Raw genomic sequence first — 6,888 nt, 5'->3', positions numbered from 1 at the left:
GTTTTACGTGGCTGCTACGGGCTTCCAGCAAGAACCGTTCTTACCTACGCATCAAAACCACAACGATTTTTCGTCAAGTGTTCTGTTTTAACCTTCAACAAGCACCGGCCATAGTCAAACTCGATTCAACTAAAGTTGGAGAAACAGACACCCGCCAGCCACCTGTGTGCAAAGCACGTCAGTAGAACCAGTCTCATGAACGCGGTGATGTAATGTCGGTTCGGGCCGCTTCATCCAACAATACCGCCGAATCAAAGTAAGATGTTGGTGGTAAGCAGTATGACTATTATCGCCCACAACTCTTTGTTTTCTACTCGTGCATATCATCTATGCATAGACCTGGCTCGGATGCCACTGTTGGGGAACGTAGCATGCAATTTCAAAAAAAAAAGTCCTATGATCACGCAAGATCTATCTAGCTAGGAGATGCATAGCAACGAGAGGGGGAGAGTGTGTCCACGTACCCTCGTAGAACGAAAGCGGAAGCATTATGTTAACACGGTTGATGTAGTCGAACGTCTTCACGATCCAACCAATCTAGCACCAAACGCACGACACCTCCGAGTTCAGCACATGTTCAGCTCGATGAGGTCCCTCGAACTCTTGATCCAGCAGAGGGTCGAGGGAGAGTTTCCAATGGCCCTCCCATGGCCCATATGGCCCATATCTTCCACCGGGGGGGTTCCGGTAACCCTTCCGGTACTCCGGTTTGTACCCGATACACTCCGGAACCCTTCCGGTGTCCGAATACCACCTTCCAATATATCAATATTTACCTCTTGACCATTTTGAGACTCCTCGTCATGTCCGTGATCTCATCCGGGACTCCGAACAAACTTTGGTCATCAAAAACACATAACTCATAATACAAATCGCCATCGAACGTTAAGCGTGTGGACCCTACGGGTTCGAGAACTATGTAGACTTGATCGAGACACATCTCCGATCAATAACCAATAGCGGAACCTGGATGCTCATATTGTCTCCTACATATTCTACGAAGATCTTTATCGGTCAAACCGCACAACAACGTACGTTGTTTCCTTTGTCATCGGTATGTTACTTGCCCGAGATTCGATCGTCGGTATCTCATACCTAATTCAATATCGTTACCGGCAAGTCTCTTTACTCGTTCCATAATGCTTCATCCCGCAACTAACTCATTAGTCACATTGCTTGCAAGGCTTATAGTGATGAGCATTACCGAGAGGGCTCAGAGATACCTCTCCGATACACGGAGTGATGAATCCTAATCTCGATCTATGCCAACCCAACAAACACCTTCAGAGACACCTGTAGAGCATCTTTATAATCACTCAGTTACGTTGTGACGTTTGATAGCACATAAGATGTTCCTTCGGTATTCGGGAGTTGCATAATCTCATAGTCAGAGGAACATGTATAAGTCATGAAGAAAGCAATAGCAATAAAACTTATTGATCATTATGCTAAGCTAACGAATGGGTATTGTCCATCACATCATTCTCTAATGATGTGATCCCATTCATCAAATGACAACACATGTCTATGGTCAGGAAATATAACCATCTTTGATTAACGAGCTAGTCAAGTAGAGGCATACTAGGGACACTTTGTTTTGTCTATGTATTCACACATGTACTAAGTTTCCGGTTAATACAATTCTAGCATGAATAATAAATATTTATCATGATATAAGAAAATATAAATAATAACTTTATTATTGCCTATAGGCCATATTTTCTTCACCTCCGTCGCATGGACCTTCACGCCGCCGCCACGTCCGCGCCAGAGATGCACGCCGGAATGCCGCCGCGCGGCGGTACCCCGCGCCCGCGCCGCCCCTTGACACGGGAAGGTCGGCCCGCATCACTCCACCACACGTGGGAGAAGGCAAGCCCCGCCGGCACCGGTCAGGCTTCGCCCGACCGCGCCCTTTGGCGGCGGCGAGGTTGGAGGAGGGAGGGGGAGGTTGCTGGCGGCGGAGATCAGAGGCCCTCCCCGACGCCCCGCGGGTGGCGGCGGGGGAGGGGATAGGGTCGGGGGATAGCAAGTATCGGTTTTTCAACCATATGTTATATATCATGTTTGATAATTCACATTTTGTCATATGTTATGGATGAGATTTCCAAATTCACATTTTTGAAATATTTTCATAGTGGTTATGTCATCTTCATCAAATTCAACTTGATTTGTGAATATTGTCTATAATAATGATTTTCTTTAAAATTTAAATAGACATGCCAATGTCGGCATGGAGCCAAGTCGACGCTCTAGGCCAAGGCATTAAAACTTATTAGTGTGGTCGCGTCCCTAAGTGCACTTGACATACCGTGAAAGTTTGAGACCAAATGGATCAAGTCCGCTTCACTGAGTTGTTTGGCAACTAACCAAAGTGCTAGCCGCCGCCTCCTCCTCCTCCACAAAAGAGCTAGGATTTCTGCCTGCCGTCGCCGTCGCCGCCGCCGCAGATCCGCTCCTTTCCTATGGCCCTAGGGCCATGGGGGTGCGGTGGATCTCGGGGGCCGGCGGGAGAGCTCCGTTTTTAGTTGTTTCATTCAGTTTTGCTAGGGTTTGTGTCCTGCTCAGAAAGACGAGACGGCGGCGGCTCCCTGAAGGTGGAATAAAGATCTCCCTGTCTAGAACCCATTCCAGCGGTGCGTCTAGCATCGTTGGTGAACGTGTAGAGGTGTGTCTTCGGCGGATCTATCTTTGGTGGATTTGATCGAATCTCGTCATTGTTCGTCTACCTTCGTATGTCTTCGAGTTGGATCCTTCTGATCTACGTTATTCTTCATCTGCGGCGGTTGCTGTTCTGGTGAGCTGGTCCTACGTGGCCTTAGCACGACGACTTTCCGACTGTCTACTGCAACAAGTTGTGCCCGACTCTGGCGATGGAGGGGCGATGACAGCGGCGCGCCTTCGGCTCGCTCCAGTGCTTGTAGTCGTCGCTAGGTGATCTATAAATCTGGATGTAATTTTTATTATTTTTGGTATTCGTTGTACTGCCATGATTGAAGATGAATAGATCAAAAAATTTCTTGCAAAAAAAAAAATGTCCGCTTCACTGACATGGCGCAAATCTCCCTCTGTCCAAGAATGAAAATGAATTTCTAAGTGGTTCAAATGGTCAAGTCTGGGGCTAGCAAAAAATGATAGCTTCCCTAAGAAGTTAGAGAGCCTCCAAAAAGTTTCAGGGAAGGGAATGCCTAGAAAATCATAACACATTTGATGGGAGGTTCTGGTCAATTTTTTAAAACTGTTTTCAAATGAAAAAAATATATTGAAGTAGGGTAGGTCATGTTTTTGCACACGTGAAACATACATGATCATGAGATACTACCTTAATTTTCTTGGTAGAAAATAAGTTGGCTAAAATGCCGCTCCTTCACAAAGGGGTTTTAAAAGGAATTTTTAAAAAAAGTAATATTAAATCAACAAGGCTGGTCATGGGAAGAACATATGTTAAGGATAATAGGCACGAGAAAATTGACTAGTATAACTCCAACTTATTTGAGCCAAGGAAAATGCTGAAACCAATTTCTGCAATTAAATTCTGACAGAAAATCCAAAGGAAAGAATATCCATAGAAAAACCAAAAAAGTCAGGAGGTCCAATTTGTGAAATTTGATCTGTGGCAAGCCCCCAAATCCTCGGATATAAATTCTAGGAATAGATAAGTTAGTAGAGAATCATGCCATTGTTGATCGTGCAACTAAGTCTATACAACTTACTCATCCTTCTGGCCAAATATTCCATTTCTTATCTCACACTTCAGAACCGCGGCTTTATGCTCTCTATGAACATCCCCTTCTTGACCTTGAAGATGTACCGGTGGTTTGTGCCTTTCATGATGTCTTTCCACAGGAACTGCCAGGAATGCATGCCACCTGACAGATGGGTAGATTTTTTCATATAGCTGATCGCAGGAACTGCTCCAATCTCCAAATGTCCTTACATGGCCTCAAACGAGTTAGCTAAGCTTAAGAAACAACTCGAATAGTTGGAAGGAAAAGGCTATATTGACCCTACCTCGTTGCCATGTGGTTGCCACGTCCTCTTCGTCAAGAAGGATGGAACATACTAGATGTTTGCTGACTATCATGCTTAATCAAGTGATGATACAGAACAAATCTCCACATCCTAGGATCAAATATCTTTATGATCAATTGGCTTGGCTGGATACTCAATCTTTTCAAGATGGAACTAGGGTACGTTACCATCAAATCAAAAAAATGGAACAAGGACATCTCAAAGACGGCTTTCACTGCTCGTTATGGTCTTTACGAGTATATTGTCATGTACTTTGGCTTAACCAATGCCCCTACCACCTCAAGTTTGTAGTGGTATACCTCCATGGCATCCTTATCTCCTCTAAAACTGAAGAACAATATTCTGAGCATCTAAGGTTGGTATTGAGAAAACTTTGCGAGTGTCGTATGTATGCCAAATTCTCTAAGTGTGAATTCTAATTGCCAGAAGTGACCTACCTAGGTCACATGATTTTTGTAACATGCATTGCTTTCAATCAGAGAGTGTTCGGTCTATTATTAATTGGACTCCACTTGAATTGTTCAGGCAAGTTTGGAGTTTTCTGGACTAGAAAGTTATTGTTGTTCCTTTGTCGACAACTTCTCCAAAGTTGCAAAACCTCTAACTGAACTCCTCAAGAAAGACAGGAAATTCGAGTGGACTCCTAAGTGCGAGGAAAGTTTTCAGGCACTGAAAAGTAAACTCACTACTGCCCTCGTGCTTGTACCCGTGGATGTTCGCAAGAACTTTGAGCATTGCAATGATGTGTTGATTTGTCCTTTGTTTTTTTGTTTGCTTCTTCTTGATAGATCCAGCGTTGCACGTAGATTTCAACATCAATGAAGAGTAGTATCAAGAGCTTCAAGGCAAGCAAAAAACCCTTGAACATGTAAATAAATCCTACTTTTGGAACTTACATTCCCGTTCAATAGCATTAGGTTTATTGATTCAACTACTTCTTGTTCGATAGCTGGATGGAACCTATCCTCCGCATGACCAATCCTTAACCGCATATGGCTTTACTAATGATCCTAGCATGATTAGGAGTTGCTTCATACATTCTTGATGTAACCCTACTTAATGTCATGCTTAGCCATGCTTGGTGTGTGCAAGTCTTGTTCCATCATGGACAATGAATTGAAGGTGGTAGTTGTCATGTTCATGACAGAGGTAGTTAAAAAGGGGGTGATGTAGAATATAACTAAAGGTGAACATGAGAGTCCATGTTGGAGAACATGGTGGGTTATCTTATTTGCGCCGCTCTTAGGACCCGAGGTCTCGTTTCTTCAATCCAAGATTAAGTGTACTACTACACGAGGGCAAACAGATCACCTCTTCACCTATGTTGCCTTAGAACGGTCCATGAGTTGCACCTAGATTTGTACTTTCCATTTGGCATATACATGGAAAATACACTGAGCATATCATGTCTAGGAGTGGGCTAGCTTGTCAAGTGGGCAAACTATCCTACTTGACGGGCTTGGGGCATGTCTCACAACATTGAGTTTGTATCGGAGATCGATACTCGGTCAGACTCGCGATTACGAATAGAATTCATATGGGCGACTCCATGGACTAGATTCGAGTATAAGGGCAGAGTCATGGTCGTAAACCCTCCGTGGAACACAATGTGAAACGTGCTAGTGGTACCAGCATTACGAGACGGTCGACTTGTGTGGGCAAAGTTTCACCCATGTACTGTTAAATGTATTCGAATAGCCGTGTCCATGGTTATGTCCATGTGAGTAGCTACTCGATGACCTAAGCTTGGACTAGACAACTTTAACGGTTACCTTAACATTGCCAAGATAAGCATAAGTGCCATGGATTGGTTCCTCGTGGTTGGGTCGAGGGAGGATTCGTTGTGGTGTAATTGATGTGATGATTAAGCTAGATACTTGAGTTAGATGCCTTCTTACCCCTGTTGAAAAACTACTTGTAGTCGTAGCCTAGAGTAGCATGCAAAGGTAAAACTGGCTTTATGTGTCCACATACATCCTCTTTGACACTGGAACATATGTAGATAGATCTGATGTAAGTCTTGCGAAGTACATTTATATTCTCCTCGCAAAAAAAAGTACATTTGTACTTACCCTTACTTTCATTGATTTTTGTTGTAAAGGGAAGCCACCGCATCCAAGGGTGGTTTGTAAGTGAAGATTGACATTGATGAGTAGCTTGGAGGTCCCAGATGGCAGTCTGGTTCCTTGGGAGGGTCGTTGTCTCTTCCTTTTAAGCCTCTTATAGGTTTTTGTTAACTTGGTCTGTATCACAATAGTTTGCTTCCGTTGTTCCATGTTGCATGCTGGGTCATGTGACCTATGTGTATATTAAACTGTTATGTTTGCTCTTCTAAGAGCCTTTTGAATGATATACATGCTTCAGTCGTAGAGTTCATGTGGTGTCTAACACACGTTGTGCATGGGTGCATGTGTGTTTACAAAGTGCATGGTGTGTGTAGGGTCTTAGAATCTGAGTCATGCATTTACTAGCGGTCGATCGAACACAGGATGAACCAACTCGTCTATAAGCTGGGAATTCATGACCTAGCCCCTCTAGAACTTGTGTGGAACATTGGATCCCCCCATCGGATGGATTTCCCGACGTGTGGATCACCGAACCAATGTTCTGGGCTCTCTGAGTATTTGACGTCCATGGACCAGTTTGTTAGGGTTGTTATTGTCCAGACACAAATCTCAGCTTCATGTATGATCCTCTACATCTACAACAAGACTTGTATATCTAGGACTTCGGTCCCGACAAGTTGCCACTTGTGTGCTCATTTGTACTAGTTTCTGTTTTACCTCATAAATATTTTTTTCTCAATTCCGCTTCTTCGAGAAGATCAGGCCACCCCTATGGTTTGCCCCATATCAC

This window comes from Triticum aestivum, chromosome 1B (genome assembly GCF_018294505.1).
Source record: "Triticum aestivum cultivar Chinese Spring chromosome 1B, IWGSC CS RefSeq v2.1, whole genome shotgun sequence".
In the NCBI taxonomy this organism is placed as follows: Eukaryota; Viridiplantae; Streptophyta; class Magnoliopsida; order Poales; family Poaceae; genus Triticum; species Triticum aestivum.
The sequence above is the reverse complement of the archived record's forward strand: the minus strand, read 5'-3'. Positions refer to the sequence as shown.